We start from the raw sequence: 18,393 nt of genomic DNA, 5'->3' as shown, positions 1-18,393 counted from the left end.
GAGACGGGGTTTCACCATGTTGGCCAGACTGGTCTCAAATGCCTGACCTTAAGTGATCCACCCACCTCAGCCTCCCAAAGTGTTGGGATTACAGGCGTGGGCCACCACGCCCTGCTTGTTCTTTGTTTTTATACGAGGTCTTGCTGTCACTCAGGCTGGAGGGCAGTGGCACAATCTCAGCTTCCTGCAGCCTCAACCTCCCGGCTCAAGCGATTCTCCCATCTCAGCCTCCTGAGTAGCTGGGACCACAGGCATGCGCCACCACACCTGGCTCGTTTTTATATTGAATGAAGGTTTCACTGTGTTGCCCAGGCTAGACTCGAACTCCGACTCAGGCAATCCTCCTGCCTCCCAATGTGCTGGGATTACAGGCGTGAGCCACCACACCTGGCCATATCAATTCTCAAAATTCCGAGTCCTACCCTTGCTAATATTGCCTGTCACACACATTGTCTGTTACTGCTTTCCTAACTCAGTGCATGCTGGGCCTTCTCTGCTATGTGTCTTAGCCTCTTTATTACTTTCGTTTTTTATTTTTATTTTTGGCATCTAGGGTACATTTTGAGTAATGTATTCAAAAGTTTCTTCCATCCCACTAATTTGCTCTTTCATTGTATCTAATCTGGTGTTTGCATTTCAATTTTTAATTGTAGTCATTATCTTTTTATGTGATAGTTGTGATAGTTTGGATTTGGTTCTATTGTTTTTTCTTTCTGTGCATTCTTCCTCATGGAATTTTTTTTTTTTTTTTTTTTTTTTTTTTTTTTTTTTTTTTTTTTTGAGACAAAGTCTCGCTCTGTCGCCAGGCTAGAGTGCTGTGGTGTGATCTTGGCTCACTGCAACCTCTGCCTCCCAGGTTCAAGCGATTCTCCTGCCTCAGCCTCCTGAGTAGCTGGAACTACAGGCACGTGCCACCAGGCCCAGCTAATTTTTGTATTTTTAGTAGAGATGGGGTGGGCCAGGATTGTCTCAATCTCTTGACCTTGTGATCTACCCGCCTCCATCTCCCAAGTGCTGAGATTACCGGCGTGAGCCCCCGCCCTCAGCCGAGCTCATGGTATTTCAAACTCTACTCTGGGGATTATTTGATATTTAAGGCCTAGTTGGTTTGAGTGTACATTTTTCCAGAAGCATTTGTGTTTGCGTCTGCTTGGCACTGCAGACATTTACAACCGGATCCACGTTGTCTCCTCTTGTGGCTTTCCAAGCTGTGCAGACCCCATCAACATGAAGATTGGCCATGAATGTTCAGGGAGAACTGAAAGACATGACCCAGAGCCAAAGCAGAAATAGAACCTGTCTCTTTGCCCTCTGCTTCAGTTAGGTCAATTTTTTTTTTTTTTTTTAATTGAGACAAAGTTTTACTCTGTTGCCTAGGCTGGAGTGCGGTGGGGCGATCTCAGCTCACTGCAACCTCCGCCTCCTGGGTTCAAACAATTCTCCTGCCTCAGCCTCCCCAGTAGCTGGGAATAGAGGCGCCTACCACCACTTCTGGCTAATTTTTACATTTTTAGCAGAGACAGGGTTTCACCATGTTGACCAGACTGGACTCGAACTCCTGACCTCAGGAGATCCGCTCCCCCTTGGTCTCCCAAAGTGCTGGGATTACAAGCGTGAGCCACTGCAACCAGCCAGTGAGGTAGACTTTTTTCTCACTTCACCATTTCCTGGGTCTGGGCTGTGTGTGTGGGTGTGTGTGTGCGCTTGTGTGTGTGTGTGATGGGGGGTGTTCATTGATTTGACTTCTGTTCAAATGGTGCTCAAGGCTTATCTCCTGTGTCCATAAACAAGGCTGTTCAAACAGGTTAGGCCACCTGGGGTTGGAAGATATTTTAAAGTATTTGAGGCATGTTCAAGACATTATGCGGGGCCCTTGACAGCCATCAGATGTGCAGAAAGTTATGTAAAAATACATCAAGTGAGACTTCACTGGATACAAAGATTTCTGAAACCACCTGGGGTTGGAAGGCATTTTAGGGTCAACCCCAGCGTCATTGCAGGCTGGCCCCCTGAGCTGGTATTTCTGCTTCGTTGCATGTGGGCTTCCTACAAGCTTATCCATTCATTTCAAAATATTGAACTTTTTATTTTTTTCTAAAATTTTAAAGCTTTATAACATAGTTTCAGGATTTCTAGTCTGCCATTTTCCTAGAAGCAGAACTCTCACTTGATTTTATAATATACTCTGGAGTCTTGCATCGTGCCTTTTGCAATGGGGGCCCTCACAGTGTGCTGGATGAATGTGTGATGGCTGCTTTCACATGTGAATTCCATCTCTCTGATTAAACACTCTCTTGCATTTCTTTTATGTCTGCCCTAGCGTTTAGCTTGGTGCTATGCCCTTGTTAGGGGTTCATTACAGCACTTGTTGAATGAATATACAGGTCCTTGTCTTGTCTCTCTAGGGAGGGAAGTTTTATAATTGTTCTTGGAAGCCTGTTTTATATATTAGTCATCCTTACATTTAAAAGTGCCTGTGTGGTGGCTCACACCTGTAATCTCAGCCCTTTGGGGGGCTGAGGTGAGAAGGTCACTTGAGTCCAGTAGTTTGAGACGAGCCTGGATAACAAAGCAAAACCAAAATAAAATAATAATAATAATTAACTATCATTATTTTACAATATTTCTTATTATTAGCCAGGCTTGGTGGTGCACACCTGTAGTCCCAGCTACTCAGGAGGCTGAGGCAGGAGGAACACTTGAGCCCAGGAAATCAAGGCTAATCATGCCACTGCACTTCAGCCTGGGCAATAGAGTGAGACACTGTCTTTAAAAAAAAATAAAATTTTAGGCTGGGCGCGGTGGCTCACAACTGTAATCCCAGCACTTTGGGAGGCCAAGGTGGATGGATCACGAAGTCGGGAGATCAAGGCCATCCTGGCTAACACGGTGAAACCCCGTCTCTACTAAAAATACAAAAAATTAGCTGAGTGTGGTGGCAGGTGCCTGTAGTCCCAGCTACTCGGGAAGCTGAGGCAGGAGAATTGCTTGAACCCGGGAGGCGGAGCTTGCAGTGAGCCGAGATAGCGCCACTGCACTCCAGCCTGGGCAACAGAGCGAGACTCCATCTCAAATAAATAAACAAATAAATAAATAAATAAATAAATAAATAAATAGTTTTAAAACATTAAAAAATAGTAATAAATAAAAAACACCCATGCAGTCTAATCAATGCCTCTTCTCCAAATGTTAACCTATTTCTCTCCCTTTTGCCCTTTGTGAATATGGAGAACAGTTGGTTGACAATTTTCTCATTTAACAACAATTATGTTTTTAGATACTTAAATGATGTTAAGGCAGCTCTTTAAAACATCACTTTACCGAAGCAACCTCATTCTTCCAGTGGTGGAGAATATACTTCTGTATATTTCTGGGTGAAGTTGGGTGTGGAATAACCAAAGCTTTATTTCGGAAGTTCTCTGTCACTGAACGTGTCCTGATAGAAATAAAGCACTTAATGAGGTCTTGGACAGGTGCTGCCCGCCCAGCATTATTGCTGAAATTCTCCCTGTGCGTCACTGGCTCCTGGGCGTGAAGTTTCAGGTAACTCGGGCAAAGCACACATGCTGCTGTGGCTCTGTGGTCAGCCCATGACGAGAGCCTCGTCCATGTTCCGTGAAATCTGTGAGTGCTGCCCGAGTCGAGCTACTGTTGCTCACCACTGCCACTTCCTGCCGTCCTACCCAGGGCCGCCGCTCTCCAAGGCTGCCAGTGACTGGGTGCACCCAGTCTGAGTCCTCCACCCAAAGAAAATAAGGAACCTGGCCAGACAGAGGCCAAAGGAAGAGTCTGCTCCTCATGTTCCTTCTTGCTGTGGTTTTGCCCTTGCCACTTATTTCGTAGTCATTCATTGGTGAGTATTTGAGCAACGTTCAGACCATGACTGGGGGCCCTTCACAGTGATCGGATGTGCAGAAACTTAGGTAAAAGCTCACTCAACAGCGAGCGGAACTTCACTGGATTAAAAAAAAAAAATTGTCCATTTCCTTTTTTTTTTAACTTTTATTTTCAGTTCAGGGGTACATGTGCAGGTTTGTTATACAGGTAAACTTGTGTCATGGGGTTGCTGTACAGATGATTTCATCACCCAGGTATTAAGCCTAGTACCCATTAGCTATGTCTCCTGATCCTCTCCCTCCTCCCACATTCCACCCTCTGATAGGCCCCAGTGTGTGTTGTTCCCCTCTATGTGCCCACATGTTTTCATCATTTAGCTCCCACTTATAAGTGAGAACATGCGGTATTTAGTTTTCTCGTCCTGTGTTAGTTTGCTAAGGATAATGGCCTCCAGCTCCATCCATGTCCCTGCAAAGGACATGAGCTCATTCTTTTTTATGGCTGCATAGTAGTCCGTGGTATGCATGTACCACATTTTCTTTATCCAGTCTACCATTGATAGGCATTTAGTAGACTCCATGTCTTTGATATTGTGAATAGTGCTGCAATCATATGAAAAAAGCTTCATATCACTGATCATTAGAGAAATGCAAATCAAAACCACAATGAGATACCATCTCACACCAGAGTGGCTATTATTAAAAAGTCAAAAAATAACAGATGCTGGTGAGGTTGCAGAGAAAAAGGAACGTTTTTACACTGCTGGCGAGAGTGCAAATTAATTCAGTCATTGTGGAAGACAGTGTGGCAATTCCTCAAGGACCTAAAAACAGAAGTATCGTTTGACTCAGCAATCCCATTACTGGATATATACCCAAAGGAATGTAAATTGTTCTATTATAAAGACACATGCACACATATTGGCTGGGCGTGATGGCTCACACCTGTAATCCCACACTTTGGGAGGCTGAGGCAGGTAAATCACTTGAGGTCAGGAATTCGGGACCAGACTGACCAACATGGCTAAACCCCATCTCTACTAAAAATACAAAAATTAGCCAGGCATGGTGGCGCATGCCTGTAATCTCAGCTACTCAGGAGGCTGAGGTGGGAGGATTGCTTAAACCCAGGAATCAGAGGTTGCAGTGAGCCGAGATCATGCCGCTGCACTCCAGCCTGGGCCACAGAGTAAGACTCTGTCTCAAGAAAAAAAAAAGACACAGCATACCTATGGTCCAATTACTTTTGCCTGTTCAATGAGATAACCAATTGGTCCACTAGCAAGAATGAAACTAGTTCTTCTCAAGTGCTCAGCTTTGTGCTTGGAAAATGAGAAGAGACACAGGTCCTGCCTCCCTGAGAACACCTCTTGATAAACAGATTTCTGAAAAGGAATTCACTCACTTATTCAACAGAGATGTTTACATGCCAGACACTATTGTAGGTATTTGAGATATAGCAGTGATCAAAACTGACATCGATCCCTGCCCTGGTGAACATTCGTCCCAGTTGTGCACAAATACATTTTTATTAGTGGAAGGATGTTTTTCAACTCCCTGGGGGTGACTGTTACTTAAGGAAACCTGACTGTGGAGTCTTCTCTTCTTCTTTCTTTGAGACAGAGTCTCGCTCTTTTGCCCAGGCTGGAGTGCAGTGGTGCAATCACGGCTCACTGTAGCCTCCGCCTCCTGGGTTCAAGTGATTCTCCTGCTTCAACCTTCCAAGTAGCTTGGATTACAGGCATGTGCCACCACACCTGGCTAATTTTTGTATTTTTAGTAGAAACAGGGTTTCACCATGTTGGCCAGCCTGGTCTTGAACTCCTGGCCTCAAGTGATCCACCTGCCTCGGCCTCCCAAAGTGCTGGGATTACAGGTTGAGCCCCCGCGCCCGGCCAGATTCTTGTCTTCTTTTAAGAAAAGACCCTCTCTGTGCCCATGCCAGAGGTCCCCTGGTGGTGGGAGGCAGTAAGTGTTGCTGGGCAGTGGCTGTGGAGGACCAGGTGACCAACAGCTGGGAGGCAAGGAGGCAGCAGGGTGCAGCACTGAGGCTCCAATCCCGGTGTATGTTCCATTATCTCGCTGGACTTCGCTTCCAAAACACAAATTCAAGGTCGGGCCTGGTGGCTTGCGCCTGTAGTCCCATCCACTTAGGAGGCTGAGGCTGAAGGATCACTTGTGCCCAGGAGGTGCAAGATGCAGTGAGCCATGATTGCAGCACTGTTCTCCAGCCTGAGTGACAGACCATGACCTTGGCTTCAAAACAAACCAACAAACAAAACATAAAGTCAAAGATCAAATTAGTAAGATTTTAAATGAATAATTAATTAAACCCCAAGTGCTAGGGGAATGTGAAAACTTCCAAATGCTGGGACTTTCTGAACATGTGGGGCCCTGAGTGACTATCCTGGTCACATACCCTTGAAGTTGGCGCTGCCCAGAGCTGTTAACTGGTATGTTCTATAGGGATGGTATCTCTCTTCCCACCTAGAAGCTATGCTGGGAAGAGTGAGAGGAAGTATTCTGAAAAGTGCAAGGTCTTCTATTGAGGTAAGACACTTTATTGCTTTGTTTTGTGTTGTTTTGTTTGAGGCAGAGTCTCGCTCTGTCACCCAGGCTGTTGTGCAGTGGCTTGATCTTGGCTCACTGCAACCTCTGCCTCCCGGGTTCTAGCGATTCTCCTGCCTCAGCCTCCTGAGTAGCTGAGACTATAGGCGTGTGCCACCACACTCAACTAATTTTTGTATTTTTAGTAGAGATGGGGTTTCACCATGTCAGCCAGGCTGGTCTTGAACTCCTGACTTCAGGTAATCTGCCTGCCTCGGCCTCCCAAAGTACTGGGATTATAGGCGTGAGTCACTGTGCCTGGCCCACTCTATTGTTTAAGTCTGAGTTTTTTTTACATCTGGTATCAAGTTGGTTTACCAGAAATCACATGCATGTGTTTAGTGTTCTATACCCCACAGTGTAGAGTCAATTTCCCAATTCTATGGGAACAGATGATCTTAGAGGCCATAACACGTTGTTTTATAAATGAGCCACATAGCAGACTGCAGAAGAGCTCCAGGATCACCTTGGCCCACTAGTCTCTGTGATTCTCTTAGTATTACAGGGAAACTCCCTGAAGAGTTTTAGAACATTTTCTTGGAAGTTTGTTGGTCTTGGTGGGTAGGGGCGAGGTGGCAGTGGTTTAATGTAGTGTTACTTAAATCTGGATTGAATCCAGAGCTACTGCTTCCTAGCTGGGTGGCCTTTTGCAAGTTGCATGAATAAGCCTCTCTTCATTTACAATAAAACGAGTGTGATGTTAATGGTACCTTCTTTAAAGTTTTCTTGTACAAAGCAACAGAGGATTCTTCACATTGTCAGCTATGCAGTAGGTGCTCAGTAAGCATTAGCTGTTACTATTTTTAGCTTGCAGAGGTGCACGCAAAAGACTTTCAGAGTAAAAGATAGTTTTGTGCTGGTCGCTTATTTGATGAGTATTATTCCCACCGCCCAAAGTCAACAAGAGGCCAAGTCTAGTTGGCTGCTAGAGACTCAAGTCTTTGGATTTATCCCATGCACTTGAAATTGTCCATTCCAAGGTGTATGTGGAGGGACAGGAGAAAAAAACCAAACAAACCAGAAACAATAACCCAAGCATCATAACTCAATTGAAATCTTCACTTTTTCTGTTGTCACAGAAAAGCACGGAAGCGACACTGCATATGTTACAGATCTCCAGCACCGTATGCTGTTACTCTGAGCTGGATTTTTTACTCTTTTGTTTGCATAGATTATTCTGCTCTTAATCTTCAAAATCTGCACACGAAAGTGGACTGCATATACTTTTTTTTTTTTTTTTAGATGGAGTCTCATTCTGTCACCCAGGTTGGTGTGTGCAGTGGCAAGATAACGGCTCATGGCAACTTCGGTTCCAGCGATTCTCCTGCCTCAGCCTCCTAAGTAGCTGAGATTACAGGCATGGGTCACCACGAATGGCTAATTTTTGTATTTATAGTAGAGGCAGGATTACACCATGTTGGCTAGGCTGATCTCAAATGCCTGACCTCAGTGATCCACCTGCCTCGGGCTCCCAAATTGCTGGGATTACAGGTATGAGCCACCTCACCTGACCTGCATAAAAATTTGATAATCGTGGTTTAGGGGGAGCTGCTTCTTGGATAGATCATAGGCCAAGATCATATTTTTGCTTGCTGGACTCTTACAGAATTCTCCTATACCTGCTTCGGGATTAAATGTTGCTGACTCTAGAAACACTTTTGAGAAAATAGTCACAAGAGTTTACCAACCACCAAAGAAAATGCTGCACCGAGTGGCCAGGCACGGTGGCTGACGCCTGTAATCCCAGCACTTTGGGAGGCTGAGGCGGGTGGATCACCTGAGATCAGGAGTTTCAGACCAGCCTGGCCAACATGGTGAAACCCTGTCTCCAGTAAAAATACAAAAATTAGCCAGGTGCGCACCTGTAATCTCAGCTACTCAGGAGGCTGAGGCAGGAGAATTGCTTGAATCCAGGAGGCGGAGGTTGCAATGAACCGAGATTGTGCCACTGCACATTCCAGCCTGGGTGACAGGGCGAGACTCCACCTCAAAGAAGAAAAAAAAAAAAAAAAAATCCAATGGTGTTTCATTAATTAGAGATGAGTGACAGAAACTGAAGAGCCAAGTCTCCGTCTTGACAAATGCGTGCTGCCATCTAGTGACAAACTGTCAAAGTGCAAGCACGCTGTTGCACCATCCAGGTCTCCATGGCCAGCGCAACCCTGGGAAGGAAAAAGTCTAAGGCGCCCCCTCAGCCACAGCCACCCAGAAACTGTGCGGAAGTTCATAGAACGGGAAGCCTCTGGAAAAGTCGTGTGGAACGCTCCTCTGTATCATGGGCCTGACCACATGTTAGCCCACCCCGGCAGATGAGCATCAGTGACAGCATTACTTGGACATGTACATTTGTTCTGTGTTCATACCGTACCCCTAAAAGATGGACTCTTGACTGACGGGCTTCTGTTCTGAGTTGGGTTAAAGATGTGATTATTAACCTTGAATATCCCAATTCTCCACCAAAACCTGGTTTTGAGAAGAGAGAGTACATTATGGGAAGAAATCAGAGTGGGAAACCAAAATCAACTTTTATCCACCCAGTCCTTTTTTTTTTTTTTTTTTTTTTTTTGAGACAGGGTCTCACTCTATCTCCCAGGCTGGAGTGCAGTGGCACCATCAAGGCTGACTGCAACTTTGACCTTCTGGTCTCAAGCAATACTCCTGCCTTGGCTTCCCAAAGTGCTGGCATTACAGGCGTGAGCCAGTGTTCCCAGCCTATTTCCTTATTTTTAATGCAAGAGATAAAGCAAATGAATTAACCCCCAAAGCCCAACTCTGCTCCACATGGTGGGAAAATTTTCCTACTCCTTGGATTTTGAGTTTAAGATGTCCTTATGTGGTTTTTACTCATTTCATTTTTCATTAACTTAATCAACAGATGCATACCCCAAACACTGAGTATAGGATGGAGAATGGGATCCACATAGTTCTTGCTCACATGGAGTTTTAAAAATACATCTGTTTTCTGGATGGGTACGGTGGCTCTCACCTGTAATTCCAGCACTTTGGGAGGCCGAGGCAGGTGGATCACCTGAGGTCAGGAGTTCGAGACCAGCCTAACCAACATGGTGAAACCCCGTCTTTACTAAAAATACAAAAATTAGCCAGGCATGGTGGTAGGCTCCTATAATCCCAGCTACTCAGGAGGCTGAGGCAGGAGAATTGCTTGAACCTGGGAGGCAGAGGCTGCAGTAAGCTGAGATGGCACCATTGCACTCCAGTCTGGGTGACAAGAGAGAAACTCTGTCTCTAAATAAATAAATAAATAAATAAATCTGTTTTTCAAAGGATGAGCTGTGAAATCAAGGCATTAAAAATATGAAATAAAACAGAATACAGAAGCATGGGCTTACACAGGGAGATGGGGAAATAGCAAAAGCACAATGATTAACCCCAGGAAGGTGAAGCCAATTAAAAAGGAACAGTGAAATAGACTTACTTTTGGCAAGAAGAATGGATTTAGGAGAAAACTGCACCGTTCGGAGTCACACGCGAAGGCTGGAGCTCAGATGGGTGAGTAGAGGCAAAGCTCATTGGTAGGGGTGATGGGATTGTTTGCAGAGAGACCTAGGGGTTGAAGCAGAGTGAATTCTTTATTCTTGGTCCCACTGGCTAAACCACTGATTTGGGGCAGTTACTGGAAGTTTGGACGATGCAGAGGTGCCCTGAATTTAGTTATCTGTATTATTTAATAAGCTTTTGGAAAGTTAATCCTCCAAAACTTTTGGCTTTCCTATTTTCTCTATGAAATATGCTTATATTTGTTCTGTTTTTTTTGTAGCTGTTTCTTTTTTCTTTTTTTAGGACCTCGTGGTGCAACGGTATGTAGCAGTTTCTTTAAGCACAGTTTCATGCCTTTTTTCTCTTGCTGCCCTTTGGCGTATTTAATTTTCCTTTTCCCCAATAAAGCCTATTCCTTATCCACAATTGTGTGACACTGTGGAATTCATTCTGGAAGGTGGTGATGTATTTTGCACGACAACAGCTAATGAGGCAAACAATTTTTCGGTATATAAATCAGGAGCATGAAAAACTGTTGCCTGCATCATTGATGACTTGTAAGGAAGAAAAAGTAAATAATGAGCTTGGAGGGCTCATCTCTGCCAAGTCAGGGACAGTATGTGGTGCATCTTTGGGGCATGAATGCCTAACCTGGGGTGAGCCGCAAAGCAGGTGTTCAGATCCAGTTGTTAAGTGAAGGTTATTAAAAGACCACGTGACCTAACAAAAGGATGTGGGGCGTTAGAGTGGAACAACCTGCTGTTTCAGCCGTTCCTGGCTGGGTAACCTTTGGAAAGTAATTAATCTTTCTGAACCTCAATTGTCGTATCTATGGAATGAAGTGAATAATCTTACAGCATTGTTGGAGGGATCAGAAGTAATACTGGAAGCACCTGGAGTATGTTAGATACTCCAACAAATGGTATTTGTTAGTCTGTGACATTTACAGATTTGCAATATCATTTTATTGCTATTGGTTGGGAGTAACTATAAAGATTCATTCATGTGATCAGCTAAGTTTTCACTAAAGCGCAGATTTTATTATTATTATTATTTTAGACACAGCTCTTGCTCTGTCACTCAGGCTGTGGTGCAGTGATGCCGTCATAGCTCACTGCAGCCTTGAACTCCTGGGCTCAAGTGAGCCTCCTGTCTCAGTCTTCTGAGTAGCTGGGACTAAGGCATAAGCCACCACGCCCAACTAATTTGTTAATATTTTGTTTTTAGAAATGGGGTCTTGCTATGTTGTCCAGGCTGATCTTGAACTGCTGGCCTTGAGCAATCCTCTCACCTCAGCCTCCCAAAGTGCTGGGATCATGGGTGTGAGCCACTGTGCCTGGCCTGCAATTGTTTCTAATGTCATTGGTTTGGCATCTGTGGGTCTCACAATTACATAATTATGTCATTGTCTAGTATGTGATTATTCATGGAAGATTGTATTTGAGTTTAGTGCTGTTTCCCAAGAGACTTCCTCTCATCACTAGGCAAGGGGTGAAGCTCTTCTACCGCTGTATTTTGAAAAGCACAGGAACAAATTTGATTGATAAGTACCTGCTATACAAATATGAGACTCATGGGCAAGGATATTGAAAGTTTGCTGTAATGACCACCAGTTTGTTTCTCGACAAAATAAGAACACAGGAAACTTCAGAGTTCAGCCCTTCCGTTCTGGCAGCTGCCACTTATCAGAAAGTTCCTCTAAATATTCGTACTGCTGGGAATCCTCTGTGTCTAAAAATGGCGTCTGTATTTCCTGACTAGTTTTATATTTCAGGTTTTGTGGGCAGGGGGCGATTCTGCTTGACTCCCAGACTTGCCTTTCTAATAATACAAATCAGTAATGTTATTTGTATTCTGATTTAGTGTTTTCTAATTGGAAGATAATCTAACATCTTACCGAGCAAGGCAGGCTATCCACCCCATTTTACAGACAAGGAAAACGCATCAGAGAGAAGTTTTGAACTTGCCTAGCATCATCAACCAGAAAACGGTCAGCCTGGGATTCAAACCCAGGCAGTGTGACTCCAGAATCCGCACTCCCAACAGCAAGCTCTGTAACTCATTCTTAGTAGGCATTGGGTTCTGATTTGGGGCACAGGTTACCATCAGTAAACACGAACTGATGGTCCACAGTGTGACTGACACTGTGGAGAACAAGTAAGTCATGATCAACCCATGCCTGTTAACATGGTGGCACTTTAATGAACTCCCACTATGTGCCAGACTCTGTATAACAATCAACTGGAGGTAGGTATTCTCATCCTCATTTTTAAGATGAGTCATTGAAACTCAAAGAGTTCAAGTAATTTTCCCAAGGTCACACAACTGGGTAATGGTAACTTTGGTTTGCAAACCCAGCTCTTACTGACTCCCAGCTCTGTCTGCTGTGAGTACCATTGATTTATAGGAGATAATAAAAGTGGATGACTCTAGGCTTTCCTCTCCAACCTCCAAGGACCATCAGCATACCAGTTACTTCCCTCCAAGAGGTACTTTGAAATTCACAGAATTTCTGTCTCAAATACATAGTTGTGTTTAGTATTTACACCTTCCATGCCCTGGTATTGGTGGGGTTCTCTGCTTTTCAAGACTGTTAAAGCAGAGTATCCAGGCCAACCTACTCAGCCTACTTCAGGTAGCAGGCTTGTTCCAATGCATCTATTGTGTTAGGACACTTTGCTTTTGGACATTCTTGGTATCTCCTTGCTGGGCACTGGAGATGGCATGCAGCTGAAGACCCTACTGAGCTTCCAATTGAGCCTCTAGGTCAAGATGGAGAAGAAGGACAGCTTTAGTTTGGCAAATGCTTGACCAGGTAGTTTGCAAAAAGTGGACAATAAAGCAAACACAAAATGAAAATTATCTTAATCACAAAAGTCAAACAGAACAGAGTGCAATAGATCATAGTGTTCTTCCCTCCTTTCCCCCTAGAAAAAACCAAAGTTGTTTTTCCCAGAAGAAATTGCTATTGACAGTCCTTTGGGATACTCCCTGAACTTTTATTTATATATTTACTTTCATTTATTTATTTATTTATTTAGAGACAGAGTCTCACTCTGTTGCCTAGGCTGGAGTGCAGTGGCACGATCTCGGCTTGCTGCAACTTCCGCCTCCTGGGTTCAACTGATTCTCGTGCCTCAGCTTCCCAAATAGCTGGGATTACAGGCATGTACCACCATGCCCAACTTATTTTGTACTTTTAGTGGAGACAGCTTTTCACCATGTTGGCCAGGCTGGTCTCAAACTCCAGACCTCAAGTGATCCTCCCACCTCGACCTCCCAAAGTGCTGGAATTACAGGCGTGAGCCACTGCGCCTGGCCCTGCTTCTGGAAAGTTAAATGGACTTTAAAGGTGAATAGTGGGTTAAACATCCTATTTCTTTGGTTTAGGAGAAAGTGTCTGTGCACAATAGCAAGAAAATACCACAATGCCAAGACAGAGAATCATTTATACATATCCTTCCAATGGACTCCGTAGAATGTATCTTTCATTCTAGGGAGGTGTTTGCTTTGTAGTGCCCACCCTTTACCCCCACCTTCAGTTCTTACTTTGACATCTCTGATATTGAAATGTTTTCTGTATTTTTTTGGTGTGGGTACAAGACTGTTCAAATACCTATCTTGGATGACATTTAGGTGGAAGAGAAAAACAGAGAACTCTGCAAAAGGGTAATCATTCATGAATAGATGGAGGAGAAGGAGTTATGTATGGTCTCTATTTGTAAGACTGGAAAATATTGACCAGGAATCAAGATCAAATATTTCTTAAATGATCAAGTATCAAAGAAATTAGAATGGTACAAATTTGGATCCAAAATCAGGTACTGTGCATAAATGGAAGCAGTAGTTTCTTGTAGAAAGCTCTCCATGGTCTCTTGCATTTCTGCTGTCTGCCCAGGTGCTAACTGCCTTTATTTTGATCTGTGTATTCACGGATGCTTCTACAGCAGACAGCCTTGGAAAACTGAGATAGTGTCCCCTTCCGGAGCAAAGGACAGGCTTGTTTATTGTCCAGTATGATAAGGACAATGTTTTCTTCTGGGGCAAAGGCCAGGCAGGTTTACTGCCCACTATAAGCGATTTGAGTTTCCCAAATTCAATATTCCTCTACTGTAAGGCAACCCTGTATGTGTGCAAGCATCAGTTGGCCCTGTTCGCATCACCCTTTGGGAACTGGAGTTCAGGGAAGTGGCTCAAATGTTGACACTGGCTACTGCTACTGCTGTGAGCAATGAAGTCCTTTGTTTCTGACCCAGGAGTCTCATGTCTTCTGTCAGTATCCATGAAATTGGGTTATGCTGAATGGTTAGCTTGCAAATAGGGTATAGTCTCAGACCTGTCATAGTTCTTGACTATGGTATATGGAATAACAAGAAACATCAGTGACTCAATGATTTCACAATTAAAATGATACATTCTTCAGATGACTAAGAAGACAAGTCACAGAGAGGTACCCATGAGATAGGGGAAATAAATGCTCAAGTAATAGCTTACAACCTTAAACAATTAGTGTCATCTATAAAACTGAGAAACAAAAGTACAATTTCTAGGCCAGGCTCAGAAGGCCAGGCCTCTGGCTTGCCATTCTCTCGGGATACCTCAGCTGAGCCCAGCGGGATGGGAGGTTTCAGATTTCTGGATGCTATTAGAGGGATGTCTTCAGGGTGGATATAAAGAGTTTGAAATAGAAGGCAGGTAAACATCTCTAGGGTGCATGAAATTCAAAGCACACTCAGGCAAATTGCTGTGAGTTAAACTGATATTTAACTCATAAACACATGTCACATATACAATTATGCCTTTTGTTTTGTTTTGTTTTGTTTTGTTTTGTTTTGAAACAGAGTCTCATTCTGTTGCCCAGGTTGGAGTGCAATGGCGCCATCTCGGTTCACTACAATCTCCGCCTCCCATATTCAAGCGATTCTGCTGTCTCAGCCCTCCGAGTAGCTGGGACTACAGGTGCACGCCATCATGCCTGGCTAATTTTTGTATTTTTATTAGAGATGGGATTTCACCATGCTGGCCGGGCATGATCCGTCTGCCTCGGCCTCCCAAAGTGCTGGGATTACAGGCGTAAGTCACCATGCCCAGCCCATAAATAATTTTAAAATGAGTACATTCTTTGCCTTGTTCACTCACATTCTCATCTCTTTGTGGTAGCTTTTTGCAGAGGTTCCATGACTTATGATTCCACAAGAGATTGAATGAAAAAGCAGATATAAGAATTCAGCTGTCTGAATTGATTTTATGGTATGAATGCCGCAAGTTTAATTTCTGAGATTCCTAGCAGAAGTTTCAGAAAGAGAGCCTTAATGCTATTTCCTTTTATTAATTAGGAAATCGTGGAATTTCTAGCGAAGAGGCCCATTGGCATGCCTGCAGATGCTTAGGGAATAATTAGGTTTCATATTGGGGAGAATTTTATTTAAGGCTCTAGGAATGTGGGATTTTGATAACATTCCAAAATAATACGTTTTATTAATTAGGGCTCAAGGATTAAGGACTTATTTAGCAAGATGGAGGGTATACGACATAAGCAAAAAAGCATTGGCTTTGGAGCCAAATCCAACAGGGTTTGAATACTTGTTAGGAAACTTTAGGTAGATTATTTAGCCTCTGTGAGCCTCAGTTTCTTCATCTGCAACATGGGAGTGATGACGAATCCCAGGCTTGTTGGAAGGGTTCTACTCCTACATCCAAAGGCTGGCATCACCCAATGCCTGATCCCCGGGAAGGCACAGGCTGAATTCCTATTGGTGTCTTCGGTGGGATTGAATGGAGCCTCAGCAGTCACCACGACATGCAATAGCCTCTGTGAAAACTCCCAGCAACAGAAATGCTCTGCTTCCCCAGGCAGCTCCTTCCATTTCAGGAAAGGTCTTAGAAAATATGGAGTGCTAAAATCTCATTTTGTCATTTCACACTGGCCCTTGCTCCCTCCTCGGAGTGCAGTCTAATTCCCGTTCACATGACAGCTCTTCCATCATTTGATCTTCAATCCTATCAAACTCTTCTTTTTTCCAGACTAAACACTGTCACAGCCTTCAACCATCACATACATGACATTTTGAGCCCTGTTTTCCTTTGGACACAAAGAGGATAGATCAGGTTTTGGATGTCAGAGAACCAGGTCAGGCCCAAATCACAAAACATGATACTTTTCCTTTCCACTGCCACCTTTTGGTGTGTTTGTGGGATTTGTTTACCATGCCTAACTGGACACATCATTCTTGTATTGTACCGGGGCCATTTGAATGCTCTTGTTTGCTTGTTGCTTAACCTACTCATGATTTCAATCATTGCATAGATCAATTGCCAGTTGGGCAAACAGCTACATGGCTCTGTCAATTCTTGGCAGGTCTACATTTCACCATTTCTTCAACATCACATGGGTTACCATGACATTGACTTCCAGATCTAGCTTGATGAGTGAAATAGAATGTTGTTGGCTTAAGAAGAGATGGAGCTCATCTGAAAACCTGATGAGTCACTGTCCTCTCTCTGGCAACCTAACACGAATGTTCACTGAGTGTGGATTTTGGGGAGCCTTGGCCTTTGCCCTAGATTGCAGTAAAAATGCTAACATTTTCCCAATTGCTATCTTTACACAACTGTTAGAGTTTTTAATGTCTCAGAGGTCAGAGCACGGAGAGTTATTAGTCAGCCCTAGCAAATTTCCATTTCTGACCCCAAGAGTTACAAGAACTTCCCCTTTGAAAGTTCTCCCCTTTCGTATTTTGAAATCACAAAATAGAGAAAACACATAGTTTCAGGTGTAACATCTTTTTTCTCCAACTCCCAGAAAAAATCCCAGGAGTTTTACCAGTGATTCTGCTGCCTTTTCACTCTTCCAACTGGAAGTCAGAATGAAACTCTCTGTAGCTCCTGCTGGGGATTGCATTTCCTGTCTACCTACGTGAATCCTTCATGGTGGGCTTGGGAAAATACATTCCGTAACTGAGGTCCTGTTTGAAGGTTTTGAAGAAGGTCACCCGGCTTCTTACAAAGCTCCACAAGCCTGTGCTCTTTTCTGAGATCATGGCCTCCTCTGCATGGGCAGGAAGTAGTATGCTATGTCTCCTAGAATGAGCTGCAGAATTGAATGACCTCAGCAGAACAAGCCCACTGTGGCCAGCCTGGGTGTTTAGAAACTCATGGTTCTCTTTTCTATTCCTTCTATGTGAAGGAATCCTAACTGCCTCTTTCTTTTCTTTCTTTTTTTTTTTTTTTTTTTGAGAGAGAGTCTCACTCTGTCACCCAGGCTGGAGTGTAGTGGTGCTATCTTGGCTCACTGCAACCTCCGCCTCCCGGATTCAAGTGATTCTTGTGCCTCAGCCTCCCCAGCAGCTGGGATTGCAGATGCACGCCACCATGCCCGGCTAATTTTTGTATTTTTAGTAGAGATGGGGTTTCGCCATGTGGGCCACGCTTGTCTGGAACTCCTGACCTCACGCGATCTGTTCGCCTCGGCCTCCCAAAGTGCTGGGATTACAGGCATGAGCCACCGTGCCTGCCCCTAACTACCTCTTTCTGATTGTGGCAGTGAGGCCACTTTCCTGGAGTTTTCTTGCTCTATCCAGAGCTATCCTGGGAGAAGCACTAAGCCTTGGGGTCACCAGACTTCTGGGACAGGCAGAAGCACTTGTTCCTCCTACAGAGACCACGGACCCACTCAAGAGCTTCAAGACGCTTAAGGGTTGAGAACTAGGGAGGAACCACTAGAGGGTCACCAGCAGGGTGTCATGGCTTAAGCATCCCTGCTTAGATGGCCCTGGACCCAGGAGGGTACCAAGATCCACTGTGAGCAAGGAGGCACCTTGTTGTGTGTGTCAGTCTGGGGACCCAACCCAGTGATGCATGGGAGTTTCTGCCACACTGAGCATCCAGGTTGAAGGCTGGAATCCCCAGTCTGGAGCCAGAAACTAACTCTCCAAAAGTATCAAAGCATTTCTAGAGCTTTCATGGTTTAGAAATATATGCACTTGTTTCTCTCTCTCTTTTTTATTTTATTTTATTTTATTTTGGAGACGGAGTCTTGCTTTGTCGCCAGGCTGGAGTGCGGTGGCATGATCTTGGCTCACTGCAACCTCCACCCTCCCAGGTTCAAGCAATTCTCCTGCCTTAGTCTCCCCAGTAGCTGGGACTACAGGCACGCACCACCACGCCTGACTAATTTTTGTATTTTTAGTAGAGACAGGGTTTCACCATGTTGGCCAGGCTGGTCTCAAACTCCTGACCTCAAGTGAGGAGGCCTCCCAAACTGCTGGGATTACAGGCATGAGCCACCAAGCCTGGCCTCACTTGTTTCTCTTACAACAAAAATAATGCCCATTTATACTCAACATTTTGGAAAAGCGCTGTAAATGCAAAGAAGACATATGACACCCCAGTTCAGATATAACCACCACTGCTAATTTAATAGCTCTTTCTAGTAATTTACATATACATGTAA

Source organism: Macaca nemestrina, chromosome 9, assembly GCF_043159975.1.
Source record: "Macaca nemestrina isolate mMacNem1 chromosome 9, mMacNem.hap1, whole genome shotgun sequence".
Classification (NCBI taxonomy): Eukaryota; Metazoa; Chordata; class Mammalia; order Primates; family Cercopithecidae; genus Macaca; species Macaca nemestrina.
This window is presented reverse-complemented; position numbering follows the sequence as displayed.